At 39.1% G+C, this 18844-nt stretch overlaps 1 protein-coding gene across 25 annotated transcripts in view; it reads right to left on the bottom strand.

The window, feature by feature from the left end:
- The window catches only part of CCSER1 (coiled-coil serine rich protein 1), a 1462911-nt gene extending 1452622 nt beyond the window's left edge, over positions 1 to 10289 (bottom strand). For 24 of the 25 annotated variants that reach the window (XM_025290710.2, XM_044946320.1, XM_044946326.2 and 21 more), the window contains exon 1: positions 10167 to 10289. The gene's annotated coding sequence lies outside the window, so the exon portion shown is untranslated. Of the gene's footprint in view, positions 1 to 9756; positions 9878 to 10166 lie in introns of those variants that run through there. The other variant, XM_025290711.2, reaches the window with a different exon arrangement.
- Positions 10290 to 18844: the final 8555 nt, after the last annotated feature.

Consider the following 18844-nt stretch of genomic DNA (forward strand, 5'->3'; position numbering starts at 1 on the left):
AGCACACCAAGCCTCCCTGTCCATCACCAACTCCCAGAGTTCACCCAAACCCATATCCATCGAGTCAGTGATGCCATCCAACCATCTCATCCTCTGTTGTCCCCTTCTCCTCCTGCTCTCAATCTTTCCCAGCATCAGGGTCTTTTCAAATGAGTCAGCTCTCCACATCAGGTGGCCAAAATATTGGAGTTTCAGCTTCAGCATCAGTCCTTCCAATGAACACGCAGGACTGGTCTCCTTTAGGATGGACTGGTTGAATCTCCTTGCAGTCCAAGGGACTCTCAAGAGTCTTCTCCAACACCACAGTTCAAAAGCATCAATTCTTTGGCGCTCAGCTTTCTTTATAGTCCAACTCTCTCATCCATACATGACTACTGGAAAAACCATAACCTTGACTAGACAGACCTTTGTTGGCAAAGTAATGTCTCTGCTTTTTAATATGCTGTCTAGGTTGGTCATAACTTTCCTTCCAAGGAGTAAGCGTCTTTTAATTTCATGGCTGCAATCACCATCTGCAATGATTTTGGAGCCCAAAAAAATAAAGTCTGACACTGTTTCCACTGTTTCCCCATCTATTTTTTGCCATGAAGTGATGGGACCAGATGCCATGATCTTAGTTTTCTGAATGTTGAGCTTTAAGCCAACTTTTTCACTCTCCTCTTTCACTTTCATCATGAGGCTCTTTAGTTCCTCTCCACTTTCTGCCATTAGGGTGGTGTCATCTGCATATCTGAGGTTATTGATGTTTCTCCCGGCAATCTTGATTCCAGCTTGTGCTTCTTCCAGCCCAGCGTTTCTCATGATGTACTCTGCATATAAGTTAAATAAGCAGGGTGACAATATACAGCCTTGAGGTACTCCTTTTCCTATTTGGAACCAGTCTGTTGTTCCATGTCCAGTTCTAACTGTTGCTTCAGTAAGACATTTCAAAACTTTACATGAAATAAGTTACTCTTAGTCTGCATTTCTAATATTGAACTTGATTTTTATATAGAAGTATGTTTTTCCTTTTCTTAAGCTTCATATGATGTCTTTCAAGTTTTTCCTGAATGTACTAAATAATACTTTATATTAAAGAGTACTCACTAAACACATTTCATATATTCAGACTTAATGACTTAATGCTCTGGTAATTTGTATATCTATAAATAACAAAAACAATCAAACAAATAAAAATAGTTGAGAAAGAATTGACCAGAATGTCAAAGCCTATATCTGCATTTGTTTCTGCCATGTTTTTATATTTGTTTGGTTTTATTTGTAAATCTTATACTGGTTTATGATGTATCAATTACTGCTACTGCCAAAATCAAGCAAAAAACAACGAAAGGAAAAAAAGCCACAAACAAAAGCAATAACAACTCACTAACAGAATCATAGTATTTAACTTTCCAGGAAAAAACCTAACTGCAGTGAACAGATACATAAGAAATATGACATGTTAGTCTGAATTTGCCTGGAAAATCCCATGGACGGAGGAGCCTGGTAGGCTGCAGTCCATGGGGTCGCTAAGGGTCAGGCACGACTGAGCGACTTCACTTTCACTTTTCACTTTTCATGCATTGGAGAAGGAAACAGCAACCCACTCCAGTGTTCTTGCCTGGAGAATCCCAGGGACGGCGGAGCCTGGTGGGCTGCCGTCTATGGGGTCGCACAGAGTCGGATACGACTGAAGTGACTTAGCAGCAGTAGCAGTCTGAATTTGGTTGATAAGGAAGTTGAATTAAGGCAGTATACCTGGCTTACCAAACACTTCCTGAACACAGGAATACCTCTAGTTTTCGTTAACAAACAGGGAAAATTAGAGAAGGCATCACACCATCTTTCTTTCTTCAGCTGTCTGACATTCCCACTATATTATATTCAAATAAGGTTATAAAGCAGAATGAAGAAAAGCCAGGTCATCTTGAAATAAACAACTGACTTAGAATTACAGAAACAAACCAGACAAGGAAGAATCTGTATTCCATTTATGTGGATTAAAGAACCACAGGCGGTACATCCTTTTTGAAACAGACTGACATACATAATAAGCATTTACAAAATGTTTGCTGTCAATGATGATGAATGAGTTAGCACTATAGTGGGACACAGCCACACAGAAGATAACATGTAGCAAAATGAAGCAATCTGGTGATGATCAGAACCTGGAACTAGACTTGCCCTTCAGTCTGGAAAGCACAATACAACCCCAGCTATAAATACTTCCAAGAAGTCCAACCAACCTATATCTGGGGGTGGAGCCATACAGAAGGAGGAAAAGTGAAAGCAGTAACAGATTTTATTTTCTTGGGATCCAAAATCACTGCGGACAGTAACTGCAGCCATGAAATTAAAAGACACTTGCTCCTTGGAAGGAAAACTAGGACAAACCTAGACAGCGTATTAAAAACCTGCCACCATTTTACTGACAAAAGTCCACATATTCAAAGCAAAGGTTTTTCCAGTAGTCACGTATGGATATGAGAGTTGGACCATCAAAAAGATTGAGAGCCAAAGAAATGATGCTTTCCTATTGTGGTGCTGGAGAATACTCTTGAGAGTCCCTTAGACAGCAAGGAGATCAAACCAGTCAGTCCTAAAGGAAATCAATCCTGAATATTCATTGGAAGGACTGATGCTGAAGCTAAAGTTCCAGTACTTGGGCCATCTGATGCAAAGAGCCAACTCATTGAAAAAGACCCTGATGCTCATAAAGACTGAAGGCAAAAGAAGAAGGAGGTGGCAGAGGATGAGATGGTTAGATAGCATCACCAACTCAATGAGCATGAAACTGGGCCACTCTGGGAGACAGTGAAGGACAGAGGAACCTGGCATGCTGCATCCATGGGGTCACAGAGAGTTGGACATGATTTAGCAACAGAACAACAACAATATGCCATAAGAGGTTGGCATCATGAAGGTCTAAGAGTGGGTACTGGGAATGAAGCATACCTCTTAGAGTTGGAAAGTTTTAGAAGTCCAGGAAAGTAGTTACTGGGGACAAGGCAGGGGAGAGTCTGCTGGCAGATGAAAGAGCTCAGGAAATGAAGTGGTTTCACAGGCATAAACCCAATCCTTAAGAAATAAAGAAGGCTCTGTCAAAGAAAGTTTGTGCTCAAATGCTATGAGAAATGGTGATACTGAGTAAGTTACCAAGATGCAGGGGAAATATTAACTGAGAAATCAGTTTCAGTTGTAAGAAAGAAGCATTACTAAAAATATGCTATAACATTAGAGCTGGACATCAAGGGTGGCTTGATATTAAGTCCTAAGGTCTCGGACTAGATGCCAAGCTTTCCACTCCATAGAAGAACTGCTCATAAATCAGGGGCATGGCTGAGGGCTCTGGTAAACAATTCCAGTGGCAGAAACAGATTCTGACAAAAAGCTACAAAACAGGCCTTAAGTGAGATACTCAGTAAAACAACCAATCTTTTTTTTTTCTTTTTGTTATTATGCAGCTATTTTTATCCATGTTATTGACTGACTTAAACACATTATGAAATATATAACTCTGTCCATGAATCTAGCAGACAGCTTCAGAAAAAGCAAATGTAATGCTGACCATGGACTTCTACAGAATAATACATAAATACTTCAAAATATTTACTTTGCTTCAAACATCTGAACACTGATTAAAGCCATATTTAAGTAAATAAGTTGAAGATTAAAAGTCAAAAGAAACGAAACTGACAAGTAATTTTTTTTCTCTTGGGAGACAAGTTGCATTAACAGGCTGCCCAAAATATCAGTTTTGCTTGAGCAAAGTATTGAAATCTCTGTGTGTACCTTGCCAAAAGATATGCTGTATATTTCCAAATATGGAGAATATCTAATGTTTGACCATTCTCCACATATAGGCACTCATTCTTAAAACTATACTCGGTTACATCTTAAATTTCCACTAATAATTTGGGAGATTCTGACTAGTTGGGGCAAAAGAATTATGGCACTGAGGGCAAAATATATCAGTACTGAAAAGAGTAATAAAAAGATGGGAATATCAGCCTTACAAGTTCTCCATCACTTATTGCAATCACCCAAGAAGCAACAACAGCCATCACGGAAGACAGGAGCAACAGGGTGAATAATGAACAGCTATTGCTGGGCCCAGAGTTAAAACAGGAATAAGGACTGAATACAGTCCACACCTTCTATCTACTGATTTCATAATTTATAAATTATTATAATAAAGTATGAATATTTGGTATAAGTAGTTTGGCAGCTCACAGAACAGAGCCTCAGTTTCCTCATCTCTAAAATATGCACAAAATTTTATAATGTTAGGAGAACTGCATGGCATAACAAATATAAGTGTCATGGAAGAAGTGCTCAGCACATGATAGTCATTGCTGCTGTTGTTAACAAACATCTCATCGTTTGCAAAATAGAAAGAAAAACAACACCCATATTTTCATATAGTCTAGGGACTCCCTTTAAAATACTTTTTAAACAGTCAGTCTTTGGAAAAACATAAAATATCCTTAGAATGAAGGCATACAATTACTCAATATTTATGTGTTGGCCATTGTTAATTCTTGATGATACTGAACCAAACACACAAATACACATAAAATTAAATTGCAATGAGTACCATAAGGAAGAAGAACATGGAACTAAAGCAATATATATATAAGGGACACTGATACAGCAAAGAAGGCCAAGGAAGGTTTCCTTTGGGAAGGGCTGATTGAACTTGTATCTGAAAGGCAGGGGTGGAGGAGTCCTGGGGGTGGGGGGCCAGGACGGAGGAAGAAGAAAGGGAGAAGGATACTAAGAGAGATATAGGATTTGAACGCATTATCTTTATCTTGAAAGACGTACAGATGTAATCTAAAATTCTTTCAGCAGTAAGAACATTTGAGAGAACATTTCACACTTGTGAAGCTATTATTGTGCAGCTAAAATAACTGTAATCTTATACAGAGAAAATGATTATAAATGCCAAGACCAAAAATATCACATAAGAGTCAACAAAACTAAAGACTGTCAACCTTTGTACACTGTGCATATTTTTTTCTTTATAAATGACTACCAATAAGATCAGCCTGAGCTCATTATTGTCCAGTTAAATTCTACACTGATGTACTGCTTCCCTAATCAACAACAAGGAGTTACAAAGTCATTTAATTTTTTTTAAAAAGGAAAAAGCTCAATTAAGATGAAATTCTTCTGATGGAGAGTACAATACTTTCTAGGTCTAAACAGTCAAAGCATAGTTATCTCTACCAGTTGAGGAAAGTATTTAGATATAAAATAGGTGGAAGACATGGCCTTCAAATATCACTATAAAATACTCTAAGTTAGTGGTTCTCAAACTTTAATAGAAGAATCACACGTGTGTGCATGCTTAGTTGCTTCACTCATGTCCAACTCTTTGAGACACTATGGACCACAGCATGCCAGGCTCCACTGTCCATGGGATTCTCCAGGCAAGAACACTGCAGTGGGTTAAGCTGCCCATCTCCAGGGGATCGTCCCAACCCAGGGACTGAACCTGTGTCTCTTATGTCCCCTGCATTGGCAGGCAGGTTCTTTACAACTAGCACCACCTGGGAAGCCCAAGAATCACACAGGAAACCCCAATGCAGAGTTTCTGATTCAATCATTTAACGGAATTGCATTTTAACAAGTTCACTCATGCTATTGTCCAGGGAACCACATTTTGAGAATTACCACTCTAGGTTAAGAATTTGCCATTAGATAACAGAATGTTTCCTTATAAATGACCTTTAGATTTTATTTAGTATCAGAACACAGCTACAGTGTTCAAGAATTGTAATAAGTTTAATCAAAATTTTTAAATTGTTATTACAGTGTAAATAATTAAAAAACAAAAAGTATATTTTTAAGTTAGTCTAAATATAGAGCCAAGAATTTTCCAAACAACAAACTATCTGTCAAAGGTCCAAGCAGAATTTCTTTTAATTGTAATATAATACCACATACCTTAGGAAACATTTTCAAGCACCGCTTTTTTTTTTTTTTGACATTTTGTTTAGCCACGAAAATAGCTTAAAATGAAATATAGTCATTTAAAGTAAGAACTGATAACAATATCCTGGTACTGTATCAACTGCAGATTAAACTGGTCAGCTTTACATTTTTATATTATATTTAAGCTACCTTTTGAAGTATGTTTCCTTTGTTAGTGTCTTTCATCAATCTCCTCATCTTTTCTCTCTGCTTCTCCCACTGCAGAATTCATGTTTTATTGTTAAATGACACTCTCACATAGTGAAGATTATATTGCTGATAAAAGCATATGTCCTCAATATACAGCAAATAGATTTTGTCACTATCCAGTAGGGAAATCATGCAAAAGCTGTCAGTCATACAATGGGAGAGATTACATTATCAAAGTGATACACCTGTGACATATTGTCCAAAACCAAACTCAAAAGAGACCAATTAACAGATATGCTGGTCTGTACTTTGACTACATTGGAAATCATCCCATTCCTGCATGAATAGAAATTGGTGATTTAATAGGATTTTCATTTCAGTAATGACTTATCTATTCACTGTCAACAAAATATATATATATATATATATATCTTTTAATTCAACTAAACTGAAAGTAATTCTATTCTGTTATTTACTGAAAGTCATATCTAATATTTGTACTATTTCCTTACTATCACCATAAAATACTTCTGGAGTGTCATATTGATTAGACAGGCTCAATGTCAATTCAGATCTTACCTCTTGTGTTCTTAAAATGGAGGAATGCATTCTAAACAGTTTTGTGTTTGTATAAAAACAAATAAATATATAAAGAACACGTAACTCAGTTAAAAACGCACTCTTATAAACAGAGCACAATCTTATTAGTAATACAATATATTTACCAAAAGATAGTTAAAACATTTTTTAAACTGTTACAACTCTAAAATTGTTCCCACAGGTCCTACATCATAGCTATATATTCATGAAAATAATGTAAGGATAGATTAACTATTATGCAAGTGCATTCTAACAACTTTAAAACAAAATATGATAGAAAATATGTTAATAAGGTATACATTTTATATGAATAAAATATTAAGCATTCAATGACTGCTCATTATTTATACAGTTGTTATTTTACATATCTCATCCTCTTTTCTTTAGACCAAATCTAAGGAGAGTTGATTAAGGATATAACTTGAACACCTCACTTCATGTACATTCCAAAATTCAACACTTAAGTGTGACATGGTATATTTAAATATTTAGGGTAAGCATTCTCTACTTACATATTTTTCTAATATAGAGAGAATATATTTTTCACTAAAAAGCAAGATAAAAAACTTGTCTTCTTAGGCACAGAAATATTTACAACTAATTCCAAAAACACAGTGTACAGAATGTTGTACATCAAACAGACTCACCCTGTACTTTGTACAACAAATTCAACCACTTTACAATATCAAAAGCTATTTCAAACAAACTTATCTTTCTCATATCTTTTGCTCTTTTCTACAATTTAAGGAGACTTGCATTTTACATTTTATATTCTTATCCACAAGTCACTAATCCTATTTATCCGTTAAGATCAAAACCAACGAAGTCTTACCTACCCTAGAAGCCTTTTCAAACAAAATTCAGTATGAAATGTTATTGTCATGCTCTGAACTCCTGCAGTCTTCATTAGACATGCAATCTCTTATTGTCAAGGTTTGTTAACTGTTCAAGCATGAACATCGGACTTTCCCCAACTGGAGAGTAAGCTCCTGAAGGGCAGGAAGCAAAGAAGTCTTACATTCCTCCACAATACCTAGATAGTGCCTTGCACACGATAGGCTCTTTATTATGAATACTATGTTGCATAATAAAATGCAATAAGGAGGCCAACATCTATATTATATACATTTTTTTCATTTTCAACTTCACGACAACGTAAATCAACATTCTATAGTATAAAAATGCATCATTAAATAATAAAGTTGCTAATTCTCTGATGGTGTCAAAAAAATATTAATAAGTAAGACTATTTAATAAGTATGACTACAATAATATAGCCCATCAAGTACCTTTTAAAATTCCCCATTACTTCTACATTCCAATGATTCAAGAAAGTTAACAACTCTCAGAGCCAGGGCGCTCAGTTCATGTTTTAATGTAATATATAAAACTACACATGCTCCAGTGTTAAAAATGTATTTTAAACCAATACAAATCTAATCAAATCAAATAAATCTTTAACTGCTTTGTCTTCAAAACAAACAGAACTACTAAGGAAAGCTACTTTCACACTGGAAGAAAACATCAACAGTTGGCATGTTTTGATCAAAAAAGGAGCTCCTTAATTAATACTAAATGAAAACAAATCACTCTGACAGTAAGTTGGTCAGTTCTCTTTCTTCCTGAAATTATTGAACTGGTTGTTACAACATAGAATTTCAATGTTTTAAAAACATTGTGCTTGACAGCTGCTTAGAGACAGCCAAATTCAAAATAATAAGGACACTATCCTACTATATCAGTTACAACGCAGTAGATGGTTCTATGAAAACACACATTTTTCATAGAACAAACATAAATTTGCTAAAACGCAGTTGGTATACACTATTCTAAGGCACCTCTCTAAGCTTCACGGTACGTCTGGAATTTTTGTCTGTTATAAAGCAAACAGGAAAAGAAACTGAAACAAACTAATTGTGTTGTGGACTAGACTAAAAGTATTTTAGGTCTTTTCTTAATAGCTAATTTTAATTCTAATTAGCAATAATCAATACAAACGCACCTAGCTGTCTGCTTCTCTTTCTTCCCCAAGGCTTTTAATAAAACCAGTTTTATGGTAAAATGTGTGCACATTATGTTAACAGCCTTTCTTAGGGGTATAAATGTGTTCGATATCTGTGGGAAGGTATTCAACTGTAAAGATATTAGAAATGAAAGCTGTTGAAACCAAGTAGATGTTTTGTCTGTATTATTGGTGGCCTGAAGAGGCAAGAGACCTGATAAGTACACACACACATAAAAGGCAAAGGATCAGTAACTTGTAAAAAGCATGTTTTTTTCTACCTGTAAAATGGCAAGTGATTTTCTGACTTCCTTCATCTCATATTCAAGGTCCCACGAGAAAGGGGGTGGGGATGGAATGGAAAGCAGAATTGTTTCTAATTCTGAGAAAGAGGAGGGCAGAGAGGAATTGAGATAGAGGAGGAGAGGGAGACAGAGAAGCTCAGGAAACACGGAAGGAAACCCCGAGAAATTTCACAACTCTTTGCCATAAATAGCCTTTCTTCTCACTCTGGATCCCTCCTCCTTTACATCAGCAAGGCTCAGCCTCCACGCGCAAAGCAGCACCATTCACAAATCCCTCCATCACCCCATCGCGCAACCCTGCCCCTGACAGCACTGAGTGTACGAGTCCCCGGGACACAACCCAGAAGGTGGGGGAAGGCGGAGCAAGGGGACACCTGCGGTTTCAGCTCGGGACTGATTTTCTCTCCAGGTTAACCAACGCTTTGATTAATCCAGAGCGCGAAAACACACACACACACACAAACACACCCCTCCCTAGAGCCCTGGATGCGCCACCACAAAGCAATTTGTTCACACTAAGTCGCTGCTGTTCCTGCCGCCGCTGGTGAGGGTCTCGCCTCCAATCCAGGAAGCCAGCGCCGGAGGACGAGAGGGCGAAGGCAAGGGGCCGTCCAGGTTCCGGCACTGCGGCTCCACCAGGAGCCCCGGGCTCCCCGCCCCCTTTCCCCTTCCCCCTCCCCGCCACCGCCCCCACCCGGGCTCCCGCAGTCCCCGGGGCCAGCGCTGCCCGGACGCCTCTACCTGCGGGACGAGAGTGGCGAAGGAGGGGAGCGGCCCCGAGCTGCTCCAACTCTTGCCTCCTCGACCGGCCGCGCTCCTCACCGCCCCGGAGCGGCGACCGCAGCCGCGGTGATCCGAGGGCTCAGGAGCGCGGAGGAAAAGGCCACGCAGCGCGCGGAGAGTCGCGGGACCGCGACGAGCGAGCCCTTCCGCCTCCCTCCCACCCCGCCCGCCAGGCCAGGTCTCCGCGCCGCACACGCCTGGCCCATGGCCGGCGCCCCGGGCCTGGGCGGGGGCTGCCCCGGGGCGGCCCGGGCACGGCGCCGTCACCTGCCGGGCGGTCCTCCCCGCGTCCGCCCGGGGCCGACCCCAGTGTCGCGGCGACGCGAAGCGCGACCCGCCGGGTGCGGGGGCACTGGGGGCGTTACTACCTTGAGGGCTCCGCGCCGCTTGTTAGGCTCCTCCCGGGCACTCGGGGATTTATGTCTTCGGGGCACGGGACTGTCTTTCCCGGTCCCCTTCCTCTGCCCTCCCTCCCCTTCTCGGATGTTGGGCTCCTTCTCTCTACTCCCAGTTGTATAGAGTAGAGCTGCGTTATTTAATAATCCTCCTGCTCCTCCTGCCCGCGCCAGCAGAGCTGCTCTGCCTGAGCCACCGCTTCCCAGTCAGTCATGTTGTGGAGAGAGGGAGAGAGAGGCGGATTGGCAGTCGGTCGGCGACTATTTGTGGTGAGAGAGAGAAGAGCAGAGCAAGAGGAGGGCAGGGGAGGGACGTGGGGAGGCGCTTCCAAGTGTGTGAGTGCGCGGAGTGTGACTGAGTGGGGGAACGAGGGAGCCACCTCTGGCAGGCCGCGCTCTCAGACTGTGAGGAGGGCGGCGGCGAGCGCTGCCTTTATAAGGTCGGGGTTGGGGGAGGGGTTAGACCGGGGCCGGGGGGGTGGGGGCGGGGGCTCCGAGGGCGGCGCCCGGCCAACTGCGTCCGCGGGTTACCACGCATGCATACTCACGCATTAACGCGCGCACACCCAGTGCTGCCCGGTTGCTGAGTTTTCGTTTTAGGGGTAGCCGTATCAGACCATGCTGACTTGGCTTTCTTCTTAGCCCATCTTCGTGCATGCAAAGAGTCCAAGTGCACTGGCAGGTCAAAACTGGGGAAGGGAGGAAATCTGAAGCTCTGCGAAGAGGACGCTTTAATAGTGAAAATGCACTGTATATTTTCTCTCCAAACCACCGATATAATAATTGTGAGGTTCTTCGTCCTCTTTTCCTTCTCACACAGCCTATTCACATTCTGACACGTCTCTCCCTCAAAGACAGCAAGGAAAGAAACCTGACTTCCTTACTCTAAGCCCATGATACCTCCCAGCAAATATTTACAGTCATCAACTGGTCTGTAGGATAATGAAAGCATTGGGACTGTGACCTGGAGTGGAACTTGTGTTGTTACACAGATGGTCCTCGACAACACGGGGATTACAAACAAAACCAGTTACCATTTTGACATCATTTGACTGATGGCCCTCTGAAGAAATTTTGCCAGTTTAGTGATGGAGAAGACTTCTGATGCATGATGCTGTTGCTTACCTAATTTATTTTCCCTTGATCCTCTCTCCTATTGCACTGCTTCATTTCCTTTTAGATTTGCCCTGAGTCCTGAACTCTCCCATTCATCCCTCTTTATCTCCACTCCTGTATATTTATGTCTTTAACAGGAGGCAACACAGCAGAGGGAATGCATTTAACTCTGTGTGTGTGTGTGTGTGTGTGTGTGTGTGTTGGAAACATTTTTTTAGCCAATTCTGGTGGCTTGTAGGACTATTTCTAGATAGCAAATGCATTCCCAGTGTTGAGTTTGTACACCTGACACTAACTAGACTCCTGCTCTGATTACATGATTTTGTGATCTGGTGGTCTACTGTATTGGCAAACTGCTTCCAAGAACCAAGCAATCTATGCTTTTTTCAAGAGAGTGTGTGTGTGTGTGTGTGTGTGTGTGTGTGTGTGTGTGTACATGCACACATTATAAATAATTTGGTCACACTCTGACTTGTGAAATGTGGATATATTGAGTGTAAAAGCAAATTGTACTTTTTGAATGAGTATTAGTGGTCGATGTGTATTTTGATATGGGGACAACCTCGCTTTGGGGTGACAACTGTGGGAAACTTTTTATCATAAATGTGCCACAAGGAACTTAAGAGCATCTAGAAGGCTATGTTTGACAACTCGGTTATTATATCTTCTCTCTTTATTAGTAGCTATGACCATAGGCAGAGGAGCCTGCCAGGCTACAGTCCATGGGGTATCAAAGAGTCTGACATGATTTAGTGACTAACCAACAACAGCATGGCCATTGCTGCATTCCTTGGGTTTTGGAAGTGTGCTGGTTCATAATATATTCTCCATTTATTTTACCTTTACCATCAATTTTCTTTTTCCCTAATTCTCCCACATCTCATACAAAGAGTTTAGAATCCATTACAAGTGGCTTAAGCATATAATCAAGAAAGGGCAGCAAAGTTGGGGCCAGTAGACAAATACATCAATAACATAAAAATCCAGGGCATGAGAGCTCCTTTGATCAAGCACTGTTAAACAGATATACTAACAAAGGTCATTGACATTTAATGTGTGTAGGCCCTGTGAAAAACCTATTACCCTTCCTTCAATTATAAAGATCAGGAAAATCAGGTTTGGGGAGGGTAGGTAGTTAACCTTTGGTCATATACAAATTAAGTGATGCAGCTGGAACTCCGTCTGCCTTACACTGCTGTCTGTACCACCTCCCACTCAGAACACCTGACTTAGTTAAGTCTTACAGTTTCTTTATAGCTTTCAGTAACTATGAAATTAGCTGATCCACAGTCTCTCTTCGTTTTCCTTCTGCTTCTCTCCTTTTTTCTAGTGCAATACCAGTTTACAAAAACGTCCGTTTTTTTTTTTAGGGTCTCCCAGGTGGCACTGCAGGTAAAGAATCCACCTGCCAAGGCAGGAGATGCAAGAGAAGCGGGTTAGACCCCTGGGTCGGGAAGATCTCCTGGAGTAGGAAATGGCAAACCACTCCAGTTTTCTTGCCTGGAAAATTCCATGAGCAGAGGAGCCTTGTGGGCTACAGCCCATGGGGTGGCAGAGAATCGGGCACAACTGAACAACTGAGCACAACGAGCACAAGGATTTAAAAAGCCTTTACTACTTGGATTTGTAGATGAAAAAAGTTAGGAAACTTTTCCCCAAAGTCCTTACAAAAGGAATCCTGCTATCACTGCAAAAAGGACATTTTGTAAAAGAGATAGTCCTGATCTAAACTTTGAACCTAAGAAACAAGTATATGGTTTATTTAAGAGCTAAAAATAGGCATTTAAGAAAAAAGGTTTTCCCCTTTAAAGATGATGCTCAATCAAGTATTTGGTGGTTTTATTATTTCAGTTTCCTATTCATTTGTCACCAATAATGACAATTTATAATCACTCTGTATAGTTCAAAATTATGCATTAGGCCAGATATTTCAAAGACACTTTTGGTAGCCACAACTGATTGTAATTTTCACACTCTCAACTGGATTCTAATTAGTGAGAACCATGAAAATTTGTCAATTGCTTTGATTTATTAAAGTATTAAATAAAGCCAACATTTCTTGCTTAATTTTATAATAATTTTGCTTGCCAAATAAATTCATATACAGTCGACCAGTAAGACATATGGAAATATGTAACCTAAAATACACTTCTGAAAAGTTGGTTCATTTTCACTTTCATATTTTGTTGAAAAAATCTGTACTAGGAACCCTATTTATAAATTATAATGAACAACATTTCAGATGTTAAGTATATGAATTATTCTCTTTTATGATTGTTTAATGTTTCATGTAGGATTTCCCACTTTGCTGCATTTTCATGATACAATTTTTGTTGTGATAGGAAAACAGAAAGTTAATGACTCTTTCCAATTTGTTCATTTTCATCTCTTATGCTTTCTGCTGTTTGGTTCCCAAGTGTATTTAACTGGCAAGTTCAATGACGATTTGGCATTGTACCATTTGATGAAAGCAGAAAATTTAGGTTGCCAATTACATATGTGCCCCTTATGTGCACTGATTTCCCACTGAAGTGAAAAGCCAAATTATAAATTTTCAGTAGTGGTACCTATAAAGTAAAATAAGTGCCTAGGAAAGTAAAGGAGATAATTTTTCTTTCCAACCCTATAGCTATAATAAAAATCATACAATGTTTCAGAAAATGAATTAACTGTAAAATATTTGCAAACAATGTTTGTAGACGAAGTCTCAGAAAACAAATTTAAAGTTGCATTTTTTATGTCCTAGTTATTTTATCATTCTTTCACTTCATATTCTACCATGATTATCCAATCATTATGAAGAAAGTTAAATCATGACCATTTCTCCCCTTTGCTTTAGCCTGATAGAATAAAAGAAATACAATGAAAATTTTTTTGAATATGGAATTAACATTTAGAATTTTTTCCATGTCTTTTTGTGACAACTGTTATAAAATTAAGGTGGCATTATGGGTACCTTAAAGCAATAAGAGCCTTTAATGGAGATTCAGACTGGAATTTGCACTGGATTCAACACCAAGGACTGGGGGAGAAATTGGGACTGAAGAGAGGACTGATTCAACGGTAGTTTGGGTTCCAGAGAGTGCAGGAAAAACTGTTTTAACATGGCAAACTCTAAATTGGGGCAACCTGTCAGGTAGACAGGGCACTAGTAGAAAAAACATTAAAATAGATTTTTTTTTTTTTTTTTTTTGTAAGAAATCTGGTAGTGGCTCATATAACTTGGTAAACTGTCTTTTTGCAACAGAAATTCTGCCTGGTGACAGGACAGCAGGATCTATCACTGCCCTTGTTCTATAGAGGAAACTAACAGGCCAGGCAGGTCAACTGCCCAGGATTTCAGAGAGGAATCCTCGCCAGAAGCTATGCCCAGAGGACTGCGTCAAAATACTCGCTGCATGAGCTGTCTTTGATCTAGGAACTACACAGACACCAAGGATTCAGCCCATGGGGCAGATGTGGTTGCAAGACTATTAAGGTGAAAGTAAGTCACTGTCCTTGTCACTGGGCTACCATATCCCAGGTTTACAAAGCGATCTAATTCTAAGCCCATTTAATGGGCTGACTGGATGGAAAGCAGAGTATTTGGAGAGGCATCACCTACCAGAAACTGTAGAAATCCTTAATTTCCAGAAGAGACTATCCAATTTAGAGAGCTGAAAAGTTGAGGTGCCAGAAGACAAGGAGAACTGAGACCAACAAGGATGTTCTCTGAGACATCTCTCAATTATTTAAGGAGGATCAATTGTATTAAAAAATGTTTATCAACATGAAACCAAAGGAGTCTTTATAAGCAGATTCACCAGTAGAGACTTTTACTGGCATATAATTTCCTTATCTTTGTTTCTATTTCCAAATGTGATCGATGAGATCTTATGGAAAATAATCTCAGGCTTTCTTATCTTCATATGAGGTAATTTTCATGTTTGAATACTTGTTTTGTTCTGATTGCAATATTAAAAAAATATTTAACCCAATTAATGGTTCATTTGTTGATGTCTATGAGTTTCATCTATCAAAGAGATTTTTTTCATTGGACATTTGAGTTGTCCTATCATGACTGTCCCCAGGCATCTATGTGTTTGTAGGCATTTCATTAAAATAAATAGAACTTGACACATTTTTTTAGAGAAATCATCAGTTAAATTATATCTTAAAATAGTATATTGATAAAACCTGAAACAGTAACATTAAATCTATGGGAATCATATAAATAGATCTAATTATAACAATAGATGACCTATAACAAAATTGAAATAGTACTCTTTGCTATTTAGATATATAGTAAAAAATAGACAATGATAATAAAATAATCTAAACCATATTAAACCAGTACTTAAGCAGGTTGGAAACTGGTCTTGCCATCTGTCAGTTTCTATACTGGCAGTTTCACAAATGAGATGTCTTTTTAACAAAACATCACAGCAGGAGATACAGACATGTGAATTGTAATTAAAATGTGAAAAATGCATTTCATAGCTTTTGTCACTTATATAAAGCTTCTCTTATATTGTGAAATTCTACACTTAGGAAGTTACACAAGATGGAATTAATTTTTAATATACCAAATCTATACATTGTTGACCATAATTTTAATTTCACTAGTGAATGCATATGCTATCATAAATTGAATTGTGGTTTCCTTATGTCTGGTTCGCACAGTAATGAGATGCAATTATTTTTTAATCATCCAAATGTGGAAGATGGAGAGGAATAATTTGTATATTTCTGTTCAGTCTAGATCTGCTATGGACTAATGTTACTGCATCATATTTACTTATCATTATATTCTGCAAATAAAAATAATATTGAATTGTATTCACTTTCTGAGAACAATAAACCTAAATGAATACTTAATTCTGTAATGAAGTAGTTGCCTAACTTTTGTATAATAGTTATTCTGGTTTCATAGCATTTACATAAAATACAAACCAAAATACACAATGCAGGAAATGTTAACCGTAGTTAATGCTACATATTTCTATATATTGAACAAGTGTTCAAGAAAGTGGTAGCATGATTCAAGTTAACAACATATTAACTAAGCTTAAAATAACATTTTCACTCAAATAGATCTTAATTTTTATTTTCATTCTACATAACATCTTGAATGTTTTCTAGAAATTTAAGTTAAAGTTAGCATGTCTTCTTGACATTTGTCATTATGGAACTTATTGTGTGTGTGTGTGTGTGTGTGTATCCAAACACATTCACATCCCTGACTTACCTTTAGAGTTGTGATGATGCTTTTCTTTGTACTGTCATCACGTATAACATTCCTTCAAATGTTAATATTTTAACAAATAAAATGGGTTTTGAGATAGGAGTGAATCATTAAATCACTATGTAATTATATGTTTCAAATACAAAATATGCCCTATCATTTTAATGCACTTCTTACAGTGAGACATCAAAACTGTTGTGATGAAGTGGTGAGGATTATGTCCCTTCTCGAACCTGAGCAGACTTTTGTGACAGTCTCCACCACTAAAAGAGAGTAAAAACCATGTTATATAATTTCCTAGGCTAGGTCATAAAACTTACATTTACTTTATCCTTGTTCCCAGGGACTATTACTTGTAGAACCTAATCACCTGCTGTACAGAAGCCATGCAAACTGTGGAAAGGCCCACACTGAAGGAACTGATGCCTTTGGCGCTTAGCACCATCTGACAGACTCTTCATGCAACCGGCACCAATTTGCCAGCCATGGAAATGAGCCACTTTGGTAATAGATCCTCTAGTTCCAAATCTATCTACTTCAGCCAGCCATGTGGAGCAGAAGCAAGGTGTATTCATTTTTACTGCTGCATACTAAATTACTGCAAACACAGTGGCTTCAAATAAATAGCAATTTATTAGATCACAGTTTTGTAAGTCAGAATTCTGACAAGGTGTGGCTAGTTCTCTGCTTATTATCATAAGCCTGAAACCAAGGTGTTAGCCAAACTGAGTTCTTATCTAGGGGCTCTGGGGTACAAATAAGCTTACAGCTCTTTCCACTGTTAGCAGAATTCAGTTTCTTGCAGTTATGCAAGTGAGATTTCTTTCTTTTACACATGACTCCCTCCATCGTCAAGACAGCAATAGCAGCTTGAAACCTCATGCCTTATATCTTTAACTTCTTCTATCAACCAGAGAAAACTCCCCATTAAACTATAAGCCAATAGTGGGCCCATGACTTACTTGCTCGTCATTATATTAAGGCCTAGTAGAAGCAAAATACTGTGTCCTCAAGTGATAGAAAGCATGGTGTGTATAACTGAGGATTTATTCTGTTTATAATTTCATGATATTGGAGAAGGTATATTGTTCATTATTACTTCAAGAGCCTTTCAGTTCAGTTCAGTTCAGTTCAGTCACCCAGTCATGTCCGACTCTGCAACCCCATGAATCACAGCACGCCAGGCCTCCCTGTCCATCACCAACTCCCGGAGTTCACTCAAACTTACGTCCATTGAGTCAGTGATGCCATCCAGCCATCTCATCCTCTGTCGTCCCCTTATCCTCCTGCCCCCAATCCCTCCCAGCATCAGAGTCTTTTCTAAGGAATCAACTCTTCACATGAGGTGGCCAAAGTACCGGAGTTTCAGCTTTAGCATCACTCCTTCCAAAGAACACCCAGGACTGATCTCCTTTAGAATGGACTGGTTGGATCTCCTTGCAGTCCAGGGGACTCTCAAGAGTCTTCAACACCACAGTTCAAAAGCATCAATTCTTTGGCGCTCAGCCTTCTTCACAGTCCAACTCTCACATCCATACATGACTACTGGAAAAACCATAGCCTTGACTAGACAGACATTTGTTGGCAAAGTAATGTGTCTGCTTTACTTTCCTCCAAACCACTGTCAGTCTTTTAAAAGCTACCTTTCTTCTGAAATGGCTTTAAAAATGAAGGTTACAGGCATCCCTGTAACAACTCAATAAGTAATATCAGTCATATGAAGCAGTGTGGTGAACTTTGATGCAACAGTGTAACAGATTGTCTTAGTTCCTTCCACCACTATAATAAAACAATAGACTAAGTGGCTTGTAAACAACAGGGACTTATTTCTCACAGTTCTGAAGCCTGGAAAGTCCAATATCAAGGAACCAGTATAGTTATGTTCTTGTGAGGGCACTCTTCCTGATTCAAAATCGGTACCTTCTACCTGAGTCCTCTCATGGCAGAAGCAGCACAGGATTTCTGTGGGGTCTCCTTTGTATGAACACCAATCCCATTCATGAAGGTAGACTCATGACCTAAGCACCTCTCAAAAGCCCCACCTCCTAATACTATTAAGCATTAGAATTTCAACATATGAATTTTGGGAGAACACAAACATTCAGACCATAGCAAGAGGAAGGACCGTGGAAGATACAAGAAACCTCAGAATAAACTCAGCGGTCACCAAGAGCTTTAACTGATGCTGGGAATGAGGGAGGAATTAGATAAAACACTTTTTATCACCATATTTACCTTTTAGACTTATTAATAAGATTTTTATTAGTTACTTTTTCCCTTTTATTGTTTTTTTCATGTGAAAGTGAAAGTT

Source organism: Bubalus bubalis, chromosome 7, assembly GCF_019923935.1.
Source record: "Bubalus bubalis isolate 160015118507 breed Murrah chromosome 7, NDDB_SH_1, whole genome shotgun sequence".
In the NCBI taxonomy this organism is placed as follows: domain Eukaryota; kingdom Metazoa; phylum Chordata; class Mammalia; order Artiodactyla; family Bovidae; genus Bubalus; species Bubalus bubalis.